Source organism: Anabrus simplex, chromosome 1 (assembly GCF_040414725.1).
Source record: "Anabrus simplex isolate iqAnaSimp1 chromosome 1, ASM4041472v1, whole genome shotgun sequence".
Lineage (NCBI taxonomy): Eukaryota > Metazoa > Arthropoda > Insecta > Orthoptera > Tettigoniidae > Anabrus > Anabrus simplex.
In genome coordinates this window covers 183209850-183226790 of record NC_090265.1, presented here as the reverse complement: position 1 = coordinate 183226790, position 16941 = coordinate 183209850, and the positions used below count along the sequence as shown (strand labels likewise).

Genomic DNA, 16941 nt, shown 5'->3' with positions numbered 1-16941 from the left:
TTATTTTTCATTCTCCTCCTAATGCTCCCTGCTTGAATTATTTATTTTTCTTAATACGAATGTCCTACAAGGTTGGCATTTCGCTCGGTCACCTTCTAAACGCTTCACCACAGAGGCACCATGACACTGCCCTGCACTGCACTGGATCGATCTCGCACCCCCCGGGCGCAACTCTTCACGATCTACCGCCACTTCCACGAAAATTGCAGTGTTACGAGGGCTGGAGCGGTGTACCCTTAATCTCGGGTGGTCGACTGAGTTGAGGTGTGTTCGATCCCCACAACAGCATTGCACAAAGTAAATTTCCATGCTTACACACTTCTTCTAAATTCAAATGCCCTGATAGTACCTAAATGAAGGCCTCGGCCACTTGGTTCCCTCATCCGTGCCCATCCCTTCCAATCATTCCATACACCATAAGGCACGTGTACAGCAATGACCGTAAGGCCACCTGGGCGGAGCACAGTTAATTCTTCCCAGTTTCGTCACCCTAACCAAGGTGCCACGATCCAGGTCATTATCGTTGAGTCTGTAGAGTGAGAACCTTCAATGAGTCCGAGAGAGAAGCGTTCTATGGACGGTAAACAGGCTAAGAAAGAAAGAAAGAAGCTAAGGAGGAAATAATCGTTTAACGCGCTGCCAGAGTATCCCTACGGCAGATGTATAAAATATATGATTACATTCTGCTATGGCACCACAATGCACCACCTAAATTGAGGGTTGAAATCTAGCATCTTAACGTCTGAGAAACTCACTGTCTTTGTGGTTCCGTAAGCCCATAACTCTAGTTTTGCAGGCATTCGAGCCAATCTTCTCCAAAATTCAAGCTGCGAGACGCTTACTCCCTTAGCAAGACAGTGAGCCAGCTAGTGATTTAGGGGGATACAGGTAGTCTACAAATTCTCCAAATTGCTAGAAACCTATATGAACCTAACTCCTTGAGATACAGACGAGCATAACAATATCTGAGCTTAATAATTTCTCCTAAATGAGCACTGTATCAGAATTCAGTAATTACAATTGACAAAATCTCTTCGCTTGCCGTGACCAGGATTCGAACCTGGGTTATTGCGGCCACAACGCAATGCCCTAACCACTAGACGATCAAGGCTACGGTAAACACATTCCTTTACGGTTAGTCTTACCTAATATAAGCGGTTTGTTTGCTCCACATAGCAGTGCCGGTGGATTCTGTAGAGACAGCAGACGGCCCCTACTTCCCTTACCGTATGATTTGTCCCATGCTCGGATACTTTACTGCGTAACGACTATTGCTTTGGCGTCATTTAATGTGCAAGAATACCCGGCGACGTTACTACGGTCCTCTTTACAAGGAACTAATGCCTAAAACTTCGAGCCCTCAATGCTATTTCAGTTAACGCACACACTAAAGCATGGATTTGAACTCCCGAAGCTGAGTACACAATCTGTTATCAGCAAAGTACTGCAACGTCACTGTTAAGCACGGTATGTGATGCAACTTCAAGGAAAACACGTCAGGTTTCGTTGATGTTAGCTATCGGTGACATGGCAACGGTGGTTCAGTGGTAGAATGCTCGCCTGCCACGCGGGCGGCCCGGGTTCGGTTCCCGGCCGTTGCATATTTATTTTCAACTTCATATTATTATTTTTCAATCTCCTCCTAATGCTCCCTGCTTGAATGATTTATTTTTCTTAATACGAATGTCCTACAAGGTTGGCATTTCGCTCGGTCACCTTCTAAACGCTTCACCACAGAGGCACCATGACACTGCCCTGCACTGCTCTGGATCGATCTTGCACCCCCCGGGCGCAACTATTCACGATCTAGCGCCACTTCCACGAAAATTGCAGTGTTACGAGGGCTGGAGCGGTGTACCCTTAATCTCGGGTGGTCGACTGAGTTGAGGTGTGTTCGATCCCCACAACAGCATTGCACAAAGTAAATTTCCATGCTTACACACTTCTTCTAAATTCAAATGCCCTGGTAGTACCTAAATGAAGGCCTCGGCCACTTCGTTCCCTCATCCGTGCCCATCCCTTCCAATCATTCCATACACCATAAGGCACGTGTACAGCAATGACCGTAAGGCCACCTGGGCGGAGCACAGTTAATTCTTCCCAGTTTCGTCACCCTAACCAAGGTGCCACGATCCAGGTCATTATCGTTGAGTCTGTAGAGTGAGAACCTTCAATGAGTCCGAGAGAGAAGCGATCTATGGACGGTAAACAGGCTAAGAAAGAAAGAAAGAAGCTAAGGAGGAAATAATCGTTTAACGCGCTGCCAGAGTATCCCTACGGCAGATGTATAAAATATATGATTACATTCTGCTATGGCACCACAATGCACCACCTAAATTGAGGGTTGAAATCTAGCATCTTAACGTCTGAGGAACTCACTGTCTTTGTGGTTCCGTAAGCCCATAACTCTAGTTTTGCAGGCATTCGAGCCAATCTTCTCCAAAATTCAAGCTGCGAGACGCTTACTCCCTTAGCAAGACAGTGAGCCAGCTAGTGATTTAGGGGGATACAGGTAGTCTACAAATTCTCCAAATTGCTAGAAACCTATATGAATCTAACTCCTTGAGATACAGACGAGCATAACAAAATCTGAGCTTAATAATTTCTCCTAAATGAGCACTGTATCAGAATTCAGTAATTACAATTGACAAAATCTGTTCGCTTGCCGTGACCAGGATTCGAACCTGGCTTATTGCGGCCACCACGCAATGTCCTAACCACTAGACGATCACGGCTACGGTAAACACATTCTTTTGCGGTTAGTCTTACCTAATATAAGCCGTTTGTTTGCTCCACATAGCAGTGCCGGTGGATTCTGTAGAGGCAGCAGACGGCCCCTACTTCCCTTACCGTATGATTTGTCCCATGCTCTGATACTTTACTGCGTAACGACTATGGCTTTGGCGACATTTAATGTGCAAGAATACCGGGCGACTTTACTACGGTCCTCTTTACAAGGAACTAATGCCTAAAACTTCGAGCCCTCAATGCTATTTCAGTTAACGCACACACTAATGCGTGGATTTGAACTCCCGAAGCTGAGTACACAATCTGTTATCAGCAAAGTACTGCAACGTCACTGTTAAGCACGGTATGTGATGCAACTTCAAGGAAAACACGTCATGTTTCGTTGATGTTAGCTATTGGCGACATGGCAACGGTGGTTCAGTAGTAGAATGCTCGCCTGCCACGCGGGCGGCCCGGGTTCGATTCCCGGCCGTTGCATATTTATTTTCAACTTCATATTATTATTTTTCAATCTCCTCCTAATAGTCCTTGCTTTAATTATTTATTTTTCTTAATACGAATGTCCTAAAAGTTTGGCATTTCGCTCGGTCACCTTCTAAACGCTTCACCACAGAGGCACCCTGACACTGCCCTGCACTGCACTGGATCGACCTCGCACCCCCCGGGCGCAACAATTCACGATCTACCGCCACTTCCACGAAAACTGCAGTGATACGAGGGCTGGAGCGGTGTACCCTTAATCTCGGGTGGTCGACTGAGTTGAGGTGTGTTCGATCCCCACAACAGCATTGCACAAAGTAAATTTCCATGCTTACACACTTCTTCTAAATTCAAATGCCCTGATAGTACCTAAATGAAGGCCTCGGCCACTTCGTTCCCTCATCCGTGCCCATCCCTTCCAATCATTCCACACACCATAAGGCACGTGTACAGCAATGACCGTAAGGCCACCTGGGCGGAGCACAGTTAATTCTTCCCAGTTTCGTCACCCTAACCAAGGTGCCACCATCCAGGTCATTATCGTTGAGTCTGTAGAGTGAGAACCTTCAATGAGTCCGAGAGAGAAGCGATCTATGGACGGTAAACAGGCTAAGAAAGAAAGAAAGAAGCTAAGGAGGAAATAATCGTTTAACGCGCTGCCAGAGTATCCCTACGGCAGATGTATAAAATATATGATTACATTCTGCTATGGCACCACAATGCACCACCTAAATTGAGGGTTGAAATCTAGCATCTTAACGTCTGAGGAACTCACTGTCTTTGTGGTTCCGTAAGCCCATAACTCTAGTTTTGCAGGCATTCGAGCCAATCTTCTCCAAAATTCAAGCTGCGAGACGCTTACTCCCTTAGCAAGACAGTGAGCCAGCTAGTGATTTAGGGGGATACAGGTAGTCTACAAATTCTCCAAATTGCTAGAAACCTATATGAATCTAACTCCTTGAGATACAGACGAGCATAACAAAATCTGAGCTTAATAATTTCTCCTAAATGAGCACTGTATCAGAATTCAGTAATTACAATTGACAAAATCTGTTCGCTTGCCGTGACCAGGATTCGAACCTGGGTTATTGCGGCCACAACGCAATGTCCTAACCACTAGACGATCACGGCTACGGTAAACACGTTCTTTTGCGGTTAGTCTTACCTAATATAAGCGGTTTGTTTGCTCCACATAGCAGTGCCGGTGGATTCTGTAGAGACAGCAGACGGCCCCTACTTCCCTTACCGTATGATTTGTCCCATGCTCTGATACTTTACTGCGTAACGACTATGGCTTTGGCGACATTTAATGTGCAAGAATACCCGGCGACTTTACTACGGTCCTCTTTACAAGGAACTAATGCCTAAAACTTCGAGCCCTCAATGCTATTTCAGTTAACGCACACACTAAAGCATGGATTTGAACTCCCGAAGCTGAGTACACAATCTGTTATCAGCAAAGTACTGCAACGTCACTGTTAAGCACGGTATGTGATGCAACTTCAAGGAAAACACGTCATGTTTCGTTGATGTTAGCTATCAGTAACATGGCAACGGTGGTTCAGTAGTAGAATGCTCGCCTGCCACGCGGGCGGCACGGGTTCGATTCCCGGCCGTTGCATATTTATTTTCAACTTCATATTATTATTTTTCAATCTCCTCCTAATAGTCCTAGCTTTAATTATTTATTTTTCTTAATACGAATGTCCTAAAAGTTTGGCATTTCGCTCGGTCACCTTCTAAACGCTTCACCACAGAGGCACCATGGCACTGCCCTGCACTGCACTGGATCGACCTCGCACCCCCCGGGCGCAACAATTCACGATCTACCGCCACTTCCACGAAAACTGCAGTGTTACGAGGGCTGGAGCGGTGTACCCTTAATCTCGGGTGGTCGACTGAGTTGAGGTGTGTTCGATCCCCACAACAGCATTGCACAAAGTAAATTTCCATGCTTACACACTTCTTCTAAATTCAAATGCCCTGATTGTACCTAAATGAAGGCCTCGGCCACATCGTTCCCTCATCCGTGCCCATCCCTTCCAATCATTCCATACACCATAAGGCACGTGTACAGCAATGACCGTAAGGCCACCTGGACGGAGCACAGTTAATTCTTCCCAGTTTCGTCACCCTAACCAAGGTGCCACGATCCAGGTCATTATCGTTGAGTCTGTAGAGTGAGAACCTTCAATGAGTCCGAGAGAGAAGCGACCTATGGACGGTAAACAGGCTAAGAAAGAAAGAAAGAAGCTAAGGAGGAAATAATCGTTTAACGCGCTGCCAGAGTATCCCTACGGCAGATGTATAAAATATATGATTACATTCTGCTATGGCACCACAATGCACCACTTAAATTGAGGGTTGAAATCTAGCATCTTAACGTCTGAGGAACTCACTGTCTTTGTGGTTCCGTAAGCCCATAACTCTAGTTTTGCAGGCATTCGAGCCAATCTTCTCCAAAATTCAAGCTGCGAGACGCTTACTCCCTTAGCAAGACAGTGAGCCAGCTAGTGATTTAGGGGGATACAGGTAGTCTACAAATTCTCCAAATTGCTAGAAACCTATATGAATCTAACTCCTTGAGATACAGACGAGCATAACAAAATCTGAGCTTAATAATTTCTCCTAAATGAGCACTGTATCAGAATTCAGTAATTACAATTGACAAAATATGTTCGCTTGCCGTGACCAGGATTCGAACCTGGGTTATTGCGGCCACAACGCAATGTCCTAACCACTAGACGATCACGGCTACGGTAAACACATTCCTTTGCGGTTAGTCTTACCTAATATAAGCGGTTTGTTTGCTCCACATAGCAGTGCCGGTTGATTCTGTAGAGACAGCAGACGGCCCCTACTTCCCTTACCGTATGATTTGTCCCGTGCTCTGATACTTTACTGCGTAACGACTATGGCTTTGGCGTCATTTAATGTGCAAGAATACCGGGCGACTTTACTACGGTCCTCTTTACAAGGAACTAATGCCTAAAACTTCGAGCCCTCAATGCTACTTCAGTTAACGCACACACTAAAGCGTGGATTTAAACTCCCGAAGCTGAGTACACAATCTGTTATAAGCAAAGTACTGCAACGTCACTATTAAGCACGGTATGTGATGCAACTTCAAGGAAAACACGTCAGGTTTCGTTGATGTTAGCTATCGGTGACATGACAACGGTGGTTCAGTGGTAGAACGCTCCTCTGCCATGCGGGCGGCCCGGGTTCGATTCCCGGCCGTTGCATATTTATTTTCAACTTCATATTATTATTTTTCAATCTCCTCCTAATAGTCCTTGCTTTAATTATTTATTTTTCTTAATACGAATGTCCTAAAAGTTTGGCATTTCGCTCGGTCACCTTCTAAACGCTTCACCATAGAGGCACCATGACACTGCCCTGCACTGCACTGGATCGACCTCGCACCCCCCGGGCGCAACTATTCACAATCTACCGCAACTTCCACGAAAATTGCAGTGTTACGAGGGCTGGAGCGGGGTACCCTTAATCTCGGGTGGTCGACTGAGTTGAGGTGTGTTCGATCCCCACAACAGCATTGCACAAAGTAAATTTCCATGCTTACACACTTCTTCTAAATTCAAATGCCCTGGTAGTACCTAAATGAAGGCCTCGGCCACTTCGTTCCCTCATCCGTGCCCATCCCTTCCAATCATTCCATACACCATAAGGCACGTGTACAGCAATGACCGTAAGGCCACCTGGGCGGAGCACAGTTAATTCTTCCCAGTTTCGTCACCCTAACCAAGGTGCCACCATCCAGGTCATTATCGTTGAGTCTGTAGAGTGAGAACCTTCAATGAGTCCGAGAGAGAAGCGATCTATGGACGGTAAACAGGCTAAGAAAGAAAGAAAGAAGCTAAGGAGGAAATAATCGTTTAACGCGCTGCCAGAGTATCCCTACGGCAGATGTATAAAATATATGATTACATTCTGCTATGGCACCACAATGCACCACCTAAATTGAGGGTTGAAATCTAGCATCTTAACGTCTGAGGAACTCACTGTCTTTGTGGTTCCGTAAGCCCATAACTCTAGTTTTGCAGGCATTCGAGCCGTTCTTCTCCAAAATTCAAGCTGCGAGACGCTTACTCCCTTAGCAAGACAGTGAGCCAGCTAGTGATTTAGGGGGATACAGGTAGTCTACAAATTCTCCAAATTGCTAGAAACCTATATGAATCTAACTCCTTGAGATACAGACGAGCATAACAAAATCTGAGCTTAATAATTTCTCCTAAATGAGCACTGTATCAGAATTCAGTAATTACAATTGACAAAATCTGTTCGCTTGCCGTGACCAGGATTCGAACCTGGGTTATTGCGGCCACAACGCAATGTCCTAACCACTAGACGATCACGGCTACGGTAAACACATTCCTTTGCGGTTAGTCTTACCTAATATAAGCGGTTTGTTTGCTCCACATAGCAGTGCCGGTGGATTCTGTAGAGACAGCAGACGGCCCCTACTTCCCTTACCGTATGATTTGTCCCATGCTCTGATACTTTACTGCGTAACGACTATGGCTTTGGCGACATTTAATGTGCAAGAATACCCGGCGACTTTACTACGGTCCTCTTTACAAGGAACTAATGCCTAAAACTTCGAGCCCTCAATGCTATTTCAGTTAACGCACACACTAAAGCATGGATTTGAACTCCCGAAGGTGAGTACACAATATGTTATCAGCAAAGTACTGCAACGTCACTGTTAAGCACGGTATGTGATGCAACTTCAAGGAAAACACGTCAGGTTTCGTTGATGTTAGCTATCGGTGACATGGCAACGGTGGTTCAGTGGTAGAATGCTCGCCTGCCACGCGGGTGGCCCGGGTTCGGTTCCCGGCCGTTGCATATTTATTTTCAACTTCATATTATTATTTTTCAATCTCCTCCTAATGCTCCCTGCTTGAATGATTTATTTTTCTTAATACGAATGTCCTACAAGGTTGGCATTTCGCTCGGTCACCTTCTAAACGCTTCACCACAGAGGCACCATGACACTGCCCTGCACTGCTCTGGATCGATCTTGCACCCCCCGGGCGCAACTATTCACGATCTAGCGCCACTTCCACGAAAATTGCAGTGTTACGAGGGCTGGAGCGGTGTACCCTTAATCTCGGGTGGTCGACTGAGTTGAGGTGTGTTCGATCCCCACAACAGCATTGCACAAAGAAAATTTCCATGCTTACACACTTCTTCTAAATTCAAATGCCCTGGTAGTACCTAAATGAAGGCCTCGGCCACTTCGTTCCCTCATCCGTGCCCATCCCTTCCAATCATTCCATACACCATAAGGCACGTGTACAGCAATGACCGTAAGGCCACCTGGGCGGAGCACAGTTAATTCTTCCCAGTTTCGTCACCCTAACCAAGGTGCCACGATCCAGGTCATTATCGTTGAGTCTGTAGAGTGAGAACCTTCAATGAGTCCGAGAGAGAAGCGATCTATGGACGGTAAACAGGCTAAGAAAGAAAGAAAGAAGCTAAGGAGGAAATAATCGTTTAACGCGCTGCCAGAGTATCCCTACGGCAGATGTATAAAATATATGATTACATTCTGCTATGGCACCACAATGCACCACCTAAATTGAGGGTTGAAATCTAGCATCTTAACGTCTGAGGAACTCACTGTCTTTGTGGTTCCGTAAGCCCATAACTCTAGTTTTGCAGGCATTCGAGCCAATCTTCTCCAAAATTCAAGCTGCGAGACGCTTACTCCCTTAGCAAGACAGTGAGCCAGCTAGTGATTTAGGGGGATACAGGTAGTCTACAAATTCTCCAAATTGCTAGAAACCTATATGAATCTAACTCCTTGAGATACAGACGAGCATAACAAAATCTGAGCTTAATAATTTCTCCTAAATGAGCACTGTATCAGAATTCAGTAATTACAATTGACAAAATCTGTTCGCTTGCCGTGACCAGGATTCGAACCTGGGTTATTGCGGCCACCACGCAATGTCCTAACCACTAGACGATCACGGCTACGGTAAACACATTCTTTTGCGGTTAGTCTTACCTAATATAAGCCGTTTGTTTGCTCCACATAGCAGTGCCGGTGGATTCTGTAGAGGCAGCAGACGGCCCCTACTTCCCTTACCGTATGATTTGTCCCATGCTCTGATACTTTACTGCGTAACGACTATGGCTTTGGCGACATTTAATGTGCAAGAATACCGGGCGACTTTACTACGGTCCTCTTTACAAGGAACTAATGCCTAAAACTTCGAGCCCTCAATGCTATTTCAGTTAACGCACACACTAAAGCGTGGATTTGAACTCCCGAAGCTGAGTACACAATCTGTTATCAGCAAAGTACTGCAACGTCACTGTTAAGCACGGTATGTGATGCAACTTCAAGGAAAACACGTCATGTTTCGTTGATGTTAGCTATCAGTAACATGGCAAGGGTGGTTCAGTGGTAGAATGCTCGCCTGCCACGCGGGCGGCCAGGGTTCGGTTCCCGGCCGTTGCATATTTATTTTCAACTTCATATTATTATTTTTCAATCTCCTCCTAATAGTCCCTGCTTGAATTATTTATTTTTCTTAATACGAATGTCCTACAAGGTTGGTATTTCGCTCGGTCACCTTCTAAACGCTTCACCACAGAGGCACCATGACACTGCCCTGCACTGCACTGGATCGATCTCGCACACCCCGGGCGCAACTCTTCACGATCTACCGCCACTTCCACGAAAATTGCAGTGTTACGAGGGCTGGAGCGGTGTACCCTTAATCTCGGGTGGTCGACTGAGTTGAGGTGTGTTCGATCCCCACAACAGCATTGCACAAAGTAAATTTCCATGCTTACACACTTCTTCTAAATTCAAATGCCCTGATAGTACCTAAATGAAGGCCTCGGCCACTTGGTTCCCTCATCCGTGCCCATCCCTTCCAATCATTCCATACACCATAAGGCACGTGTACAGCAATGACCGTAAGGCCACCTGGGCGGAGCACAGTTAATTCTTCCCAGTTTCGTCACCCTAACCAAGGTGCCACGATCCAGGTCATTATCGTTGAGTCTGTAGTGTGAGAACCTTCAATGAGTCCGAGAGAGAAGCGTTCTATGGACGGTAAACAGGCTAAGAAAGAAAGAAAGAAGCTAAGGAGGAAATAATCGTTTAACGCGCTGCCAGAGTATCCCTACGGCAGATGTATAAAATATATGATTACATTCTGCTATGGCACCACAATGCACCACCTAAATTGAGGGTTGAAATCTAGCATCTTAACGTCTGAGAAACTCACTGTCTTTGTGGTTAAGCCCATAACTCTAGTTTTGCAGGCATTCGAGCCAATCTTCTCCAAAATTCAAGCTGCGAGACGCTTACTCCCTTAGCAAGACAGTGAGCCAGCTAGTGATTTAGGGGGATACAGGTAGTCTACAAATTCTCCAAATTGCTAGAAACCTATATGAACCTAACTCCTTGAGATACAGACGAGCATAACAAAATCTGAGCTTAATAATTTCTCCTAAATGAGCACTGTATCAGAATTCAGTAATTACAATTGACAAAATCTGTTCGCTTGCCGTGACCAGGATTCGAACCTGGGTTATTGCGGCCACAACGCAATGTCCTAACCACTAGACGATCAAGGCTACGGTAAACACATTCCTTTACGGTTAGTCTTACCTAATATAAGCGGTTTGTTTGCTCCACATAGCAGTGCCGGTGGATTCTGTAGAGACAGCAGACGGCCCCTACTTCCCTTACCGTATGATTTGTCCCATGCTCTGATACTTTACTGCGTAACGACTATGGCTTTGGCGACATTTAATGTCCAAGAATACCCGGCGACCTTACTACGGTCCTCTTTACAAGGAACTAATGCCTAAAACTTCGAGCCCTCAATGCTATTTCAGTTAACGCACACACTAAAGCATGGATTTGAACTCCCGAAGCTGAGTACACAATCTGTTATCAGCAAAGTACTGCAACGTCACTGTTAAGCACGGTATGTGATGCAACTTCAAGGAAAACACGTCATGTTTCGTTGATGTTAGCTATTGGCGACATGGCAACGGTGGTTCAGTAGTAGAATGCTCGCCTGCCACGCGGGCGGCCCGGGTTCGATTCCCGGCCGTTGCATATTTATTTTCAACTTCATATTATTATTTTTCAATCTCCTCCTAATAGTCCTTGCTTTAATTATTTATTTTTCTTAATACGAATGTCCTAAAAGTTTGGCATTTCGCTCGGTCACCTTCTAAACGCTTCACCACAGAGGCACCCTGACACTGCCCTGCACTGCACTGGATCGACCTCGCACCCCCCGGGCGCAACAATTCACGATCTACCGCCACTTCCACGAAAACTGCAGTGATACGAGGGCTGGAGCGGTGTACCCTTAATCTCGGGTGGTCGACTGAGTTGAGGTGTGTTCGATCCCCACAACAGCATTGCACAAAGTAAATTTCCATGCTTACACACTTCTTCTAAATTCAAATGCCCTGATAGTACCTAAATGAAGGCCTCGGCCACTTCGTTCCCTCATCCGTGCCCATCCCTTCCAATCATTCCATACACCATAAGGCACGTGTACAGCAATGACCGTAAGGCCACCTGGGCGGAGCACAGTTAATTCTTCCCAGTTTCGTCACCCTAACCAAGGTGCCACCATCCAGGTCATTATCGTTGAGTCTGTAGAGTGAGAACCTTCAATGAGTCCGAGAGAGAAGCGATCTATGGACGGTAACAGGCTAAGAAAGAAAGAAAGAAGCTAAGGAGGAAATAATCGTTTAACGCGCTGCCAGAGTATCCCTACGGCAGATGTATAAAATATATGATTACATTCTGCTATGGCACCACAATGCACCACCTAAATTGAGGGTTGAAATCTAGCATCTTAACGTCTGAGGAACTCACTGTCTTTGTGGTTCCGTAAGCCCATAACTCTAGTTTTGCAGGCATTCGAGCCAATCTTCTCCAAAATTCAAGCTGCGAGACGCTTACTCCCTTAGCAAGACAGTGAGCCAGCTAGTGATTTAGGGGGATACAGGTAGTCTACAAATTCTCCAAATTGCTAGAAACCTATATGAATCTAACTCCTTGAGATACAGACGAGCATAACAAAATCTGAGCTTAATAATTTCTCCTAAATGAGCACTGTATCAGAATTCAGTAATTACAATTGACAAAATCTGTTCGCTTGCCGTGACCAGGATTCGAACCTGGGTTATTGCGGCCACAACGCAATGTCCTAACCACTAGACGATCACGGCTACGGTAAACACGTTCTTTTGCGGTTAGTCTTACCTAATATAAGCGGTTTGTTTGCTCCACATAGCAGTGCCGGTGGATTCTGTACAGACAGCAGACGGCCCCTACTTCCCTTACCGTATGATTTGTCCCATGCTCTGATACTTTACTGCGTAACGACTATGGCTTTGGCGACATTTAATGTGCAAGAATACCCGGCGACGTTACTACGGTCCTCTTTACAAGGAACTAATGCCTAAAACTTCGAGCCCTCAATGCTATTTCAGTTAACGCACACACTAAAGCATGGATTTGAACTCCCGAAGCTGAGTACACAATCTGTTATCAGCAAAGTACTGCAACGTCACTGTTAAGCACGGTATGTGATGCAACTTCAAGGAAAACACGTCATGTTTCGTTGATGTTAGCTATCAGTAACATGGCAACGGTGGTTCAGTAGTAGAATGCTCGCCTGCCACGCGGGCGGCCCGGGTTCGATTCCCGGCCGTTGCATATTTATTTTCAACTTCATATTATTATTTTTCAATCTCCTCCTAATAGTCCTAGCTTTAATTATTTATTTTTCTTAATACGAATGTCCTAAAAGTTTGGCATTTCGCTCGGTCACCTTCTAAACGCTTCACCACAGAGGCACCATGGCACTGCCCTGCACTGCACTGGATCGACCTCGCACCCCCCGGGCGCAACAATTCACGATCTACCGCCACTTCCACGAAAACTGCAGTGTTACGAGGGCTGGAGCGGTGTACCCTTAATCTCGGGTGGTCGACTGAGTTGAGGTGTGTTCGATCCCCACAACAGCATTGCACAAAGTAAATTTCCATGCTTACACACTTCTTCTAAATTCAAATGCCCTGATTGTACCTAAATGAAGGCCTCGGCCACTTCGTTCCCTCATCCGTGCCCATCCCTTCCAATCATTCCATACACCATAAGGCACGTGTACAGCAATGACCGTAAGGCCACCTGGGCGGAGCACAGTTAATTCTTCCCAGTTTCGTCACCCTAACCAAGGTGCCACGATCCAGGTCATTATCGTTGAGTCTGTAGAGTGAGAACCTTCAATGAGTCCGAGAGAGAAGCGACCTATGGACGGTAAACAGGCTAAGAAAGAAAGAAAGAAGCTAAGGAGGAAATAATCGTTTAACGCGCTGCCAGAGTATCCCTACGGCAGATGTATAAAATATATGATTACATTCTGCTATGGCACCACAATGCACCACTTAAATTGAGGGTTGAAATCTAGCATCTTAACGTCTGCGGAACTCACTGTCTTTGTGGTTCCGTAAGCCCATAACTCTAGTTTTGCAGGCATTCGAGCCAATCTTCTCCAAAATTCAAGCTGCGAGACGCTTACTCCCTTAGCAAGACAGTGAGCCAGCTAGTGATTTAGGGGGATACAGGTAGTCTACAAATTCTCCAAATTGCTAGAAACCTATATGAATCTAACTCCTTGAGATACAGACGAGCATAACAAAATCTGAGCTTAATAATTTCTCCTAAATGAGCACTGTATCAGAATTCAGTAATTACAATTGACAAAATATGTTCGCTTGCCGTGACCAGGATTCGAACCTGGGTTATTGCGGCCACAACGCAATGTCCTAACCACTAGACGATCACGGCTACGGTAAACACATTCCTTTGCGGTTAGTCTTACCTAATATAAGCGGTTTGTTTGCTCCACATAGCAGTGCCGGTTGATTCTGTAGAGACAGCAGACGGCCCCTACTTCCCTTACCGTATGATTTGTCCCGTGCTCTGATACTTTACTGCGTAACGACTATGGCTTTGGCGTCATTTAATGTGCAAGAATACCGGGCGACTTTACTACGGTCCTCTTTACAAGGAACTAATGCCTAAAACTTCGAGCCCTCAATGCTACTTCAGTTAACGCACACACTAAAGCGTGGATTTAAACTCCCGAAGCTGAGTACACAATCTGTTATAAGCAAAGTACTGCAACGTCACTATTAAGCACGGTATGTGATGCAACTTCAAGGAAAACACGTCAGGTTTCGTTGATGTTAGCTATCGGTGACATGACAACGGTGGTTCAGTGGTAGAACGCTCCTCTGCCACGCGGGCGGCCCGGGTTCGATTCCCGGCCGTTGCATATTTATTTTCAACTTCATATTATTATTTTTCAATCTCCTCCTAATAGTCCTTGCTTTAATTATTTATTTTTCTTAATACGAATGTCCTAAAAGTTTGGCATTTCGCTCGGTCACCTTCTAAACGCTTCACCATAGAGGCACCATGACACTGCCCTGCACTGCACTGGATCGACCTCGCACCCCCCGGGCGCAACTATTCACAATCTACCGCAACTTCCACGAAAATTGCAGTGTTACGAGGGCTGGAGCGGGGTACCCTTAATCTCGGGTGGTCGACTGAGTTGAGGTGTGTTCGATCCCCACAACAGCATTGCACAAAGTAAATTTCCATGCTTACACACTTCTTCTAAATTCAAATGCCCTGGTAGTACCTAAATGAAGGCCTCGGCCACTTCGTTCCCTCATCCGTGCCCATCCCTTCCAATCATTCCATACACCATAAGGCACGTGTACAGCAATGACCGTAAGGCCACCTGGGCGGAGCACAGTTAATTCTTCCCAGTTTCGTCACCCTAACCAAGGTGCCACGATCCAGGTCATTATCGTTGAGTCTGTAGAGTGAGAACCTTCAATGAGTCCGAGAGAGAAGCGATCTATGGACGGTAAACAGGCTAAGAAAGAAAGAAAGAAGCTAAGGAGGAAATAATCGTTTAACGCGCTGCCAGAGTATCCCTACGGCAGATGTATAAAATATATGATTACATTCTGCTATGGCACCACAATGCACCACCTAAATTGAGGGTTGAAATCTAGCATCTTAACGTCTGAGGAACTCACTGTCTTTGTGGTTCCGTAAGCCCATAACTCTAGTTTTGCAGGCATTCGAGCCGTTCTTCTCCAAAATTCAAGCTGCGAGACGCTTACTCCCTTAGCAAGACAGTGAGCCAGCTAGTGATTTAGGGGGATACAGGTAGTCTACAAATTCTCCAAATTGCTAGAAACCTATATGAATCTAACTCCTTGAGATACAGACGAGCATAACAAAATCTGAGCTTAATAATTTCTCCTAAATGAGCACTGTATCAGAATTCAGTAATTACAATTGACAAAATATGTTCGCTTGCCGTGACCAGGATTCGAACCTGGGTTATTGCGGCCACAACGCAATGTCCTAACCACTAGACGATCACGGCTACGGTAAACACATTCCTTTGCGGTTAGTCTTACCTAATATAAGCGGTTTGTTTGCTCCACATAGCAGTGCCGGTGGATTCTGTAGAGACAGCAGACGGCCCCTACTTCCCTTACCGTATGATTTGTCCCATGCTCTGATACTTTACTGCGTAACGACTATGGCTTTGGCGACATTTAATGTGCAAGAATACCCGGCGACTTTACTACGGTCCTCTTTACAAGGAACTAATGCCTAAAACTTCGAGCCCTCAATGCTATTTCAGTTAACGCACACACTAAAGCATGGATTTGAACTCCCGAAGGTGAGTACACAATATGTTATCAGCAAAGTACTGCAACGTCACTGTTAAGCACGGTATGTGATTCAACTTCAAGGAAAACACGTCAGGTTTCGTTGATGTTAGCTATCGGTGACATGGCAACGGTGGTTCAGTGGTAGAATGCTCGCCTGCCACGCGGGCGGCCCGGGTTCGATTCCCGGCCGTTGCATATTTATTTTCAACTTCATATTATTATTTTTCATTCTCCTCCTAATGCTCCCTGCTTGAATTATTTATTTTTCTTAATACGAATGTCCTACAAGGTTGGCATTTCGCTCGGTCACCTTCTAAACGCTTCACCACAGAGGCACCATGACACTGCCCTGCACTGCACTGGATCGATCTCGCACCCCCCGGGCGCAACTCTTCACGATCTACCGCCACTTCCACGAAAATTGCAGTGTTACGAGGGCTGGAGCGGTGTACCCTTAATCTCGGGTGGTCGACTGAGTTGAGGTGTGTTCGATCCCCACAACAGCATTGCACAAAGTAAATTTCCATGCTTACACACTTCTTCTAAATTCAAATGCCCTGATAGTACCTAAATGAAGGCCTCGGCCACTTGGTTCCCTCATCCGTGCCCATCCCTTCCAATCATTCCATACACCATAAGGCACGTGTACAGCAATGACCGTAAGGCCACCTGGGCGGAGCACAGTTAATTCTTCCCAGTTTCGTCACCCTAACCAAGGTGCCACGATCCAGGTCATTATCGTTGAGTCTGTAGAGTGAGAACCTTCAATGAGTCCGAGAGAGAATCGTTCTATGGACGGTAAACAGGCTAAGAAAGAAAGAAAGAAGCTAAGGAGGAAATAATCGTTTAACGCGCTGCCAGAGTATCCCTACGGCAGATGTATAAAATATATGATTACATTCTGCTATGGCACCACAATGCACC

The 16941-nt window shown here is 45.8% G+C and overlaps 19 non-coding genes across 19 annotated transcripts; 10 read left to right on the top strand and 9 right to left on the bottom strand.

Moving 5' to 3' along the window:
• Nucleotides 1–1039: 1039 nt before the first annotated feature.
• Nucleotides 1040–1111, bottom strand: TRNAH-GUG (transfer RNA histidin (anticodon GUG)). The gene has a single exon. It is a non-coding gene; the product is annotated as a tRNA-His (tRNA).
• Nucleotides 1112–1530: 419 nt separating this feature from the next.
• On the top strand, nucleotides 1531–1601 carry TRNAG-GCC (transfer RNA glycine (anticodon GCC)). Its single transcript has one exon. It is a non-coding gene; the product is annotated as a tRNA-Gly (tRNA).
• A 1553-nt stretch (nucleotides 1602–3154) lies between these two features.
• Nucleotides 3155–3225, top strand: TRNAG-GCC (transfer RNA glycine (anticodon GCC)). The gene has a single exon. It is a non-coding gene; the product is annotated as a tRNA-Gly (tRNA).
• Nucleotides 3226–4287: 1062 nt separating this feature from the next.
• On the bottom strand, nucleotides 4288–4359 carry TRNAH-GUG (transfer RNA histidin (anticodon GUG)). The gene has a single exon. It is a non-coding gene; the product is annotated as a tRNA-His (tRNA).
• Nucleotides 4360–4778: 419 nt separating this feature from the next.
• Nucleotides 4779–4849, top strand: TRNAG-GCC (transfer RNA glycine (anticodon GCC)). Its single transcript has one exon. It is a non-coding gene; the product is annotated as a tRNA-Gly (tRNA).
• Nucleotides 4850–5911: 1062 nt separating this feature from the next.
• TRNAH-GUG (transfer RNA histidin (anticodon GUG)) lies at nucleotides 5912–5983 on the bottom strand. Its single transcript has one exon. It is a non-coding gene; the product is annotated as a tRNA-His (tRNA).
• A 419-nt stretch (nucleotides 5984–6402) lies between these two features.
• Nucleotides 6403–6473, top strand: TRNAG-GCC (transfer RNA glycine (anticodon GCC)). The gene has a single exon. It is a non-coding gene; the product is annotated as a tRNA-Gly (tRNA).
• Nucleotides 6474–7535: 1062 nt separating this feature from the next.
• TRNAH-GUG (transfer RNA histidin (anticodon GUG)) lies at nucleotides 7536–7607 on the bottom strand. Its single transcript has one exon. It is a non-coding gene; the product is annotated as a tRNA-His (tRNA).
• A 419-nt stretch (nucleotides 7608–8026) lies between these two features.
• TRNAG-GCC (transfer RNA glycine (anticodon GCC)) lies at nucleotides 8027–8097 on the top strand. Its single transcript has one exon. It is a non-coding gene; the product is annotated as a tRNA-Gly (tRNA).
• A 1062-nt stretch (nucleotides 8098–9159) lies between these two features.
• TRNAH-GUG (transfer RNA histidin (anticodon GUG)) lies at nucleotides 9160–9231 on the bottom strand. Its single transcript has one exon. It is a non-coding gene; the product is annotated as a tRNA-His (tRNA).
• A 419-nt stretch (nucleotides 9232–9650) lies between these two features.
• Nucleotides 9651–9721, top strand: TRNAG-GCC (transfer RNA glycine (anticodon GCC)). The gene has a single exon. It is a non-coding gene; the product is annotated as a tRNA-Gly (tRNA).
• Nucleotides 9722–10779: 1058 nt separating this feature from the next.
• On the bottom strand, nucleotides 10780–10851 carry TRNAH-GUG (transfer RNA histidin (anticodon GUG)). The gene has a single exon. It is a non-coding gene; the product is annotated as a tRNA-His (tRNA).
• Nucleotides 10852–11270: 419 nt separating this feature from the next.
• Nucleotides 11271–11341, top strand: TRNAG-GCC (transfer RNA glycine (anticodon GCC)). The gene has a single exon. It is a non-coding gene; the product is annotated as a tRNA-Gly (tRNA).
• A 1061-nt stretch (nucleotides 11342–12402) lies between these two features.
• TRNAH-GUG (transfer RNA histidin (anticodon GUG)) lies at nucleotides 12403–12474 on the bottom strand. Its single transcript has one exon. It is a non-coding gene; the product is annotated as a tRNA-His (tRNA).
• Nucleotides 12475–12893: 419 nt separating this feature from the next.
• On the top strand, nucleotides 12894–12964 carry TRNAG-GCC (transfer RNA glycine (anticodon GCC)). The gene has a single exon. It is a non-coding gene; the product is annotated as a tRNA-Gly (tRNA).
• A 1062-nt stretch (nucleotides 12965–14026) lies between these two features.
• On the bottom strand, nucleotides 14027–14098 carry TRNAH-GUG (transfer RNA histidin (anticodon GUG)). Its single transcript has one exon. It is a non-coding gene; the product is annotated as a tRNA-His (tRNA).
• A 419-nt stretch (nucleotides 14099–14517) lies between these two features.
• Nucleotides 14518–14588, top strand: TRNAG-GCC (transfer RNA glycine (anticodon GCC)). The gene has a single exon. It is a non-coding gene; the product is annotated as a tRNA-Gly (tRNA).
• Nucleotides 14589–15650: 1062 nt separating this feature from the next.
• Nucleotides 15651–15722, bottom strand: TRNAH-GUG (transfer RNA histidin (anticodon GUG)). Its single transcript has one exon. It is a non-coding gene; the product is annotated as a tRNA-His (tRNA).
• A 419-nt stretch (nucleotides 15723–16141) lies between these two features.
• On the top strand, nucleotides 16142–16212 carry TRNAG-GCC (transfer RNA glycine (anticodon GCC)). The gene has a single exon. It is a non-coding gene; the product is annotated as a tRNA-Gly (tRNA).
• Nucleotides 16213–16941: the final 729 nt, after the last annotated feature.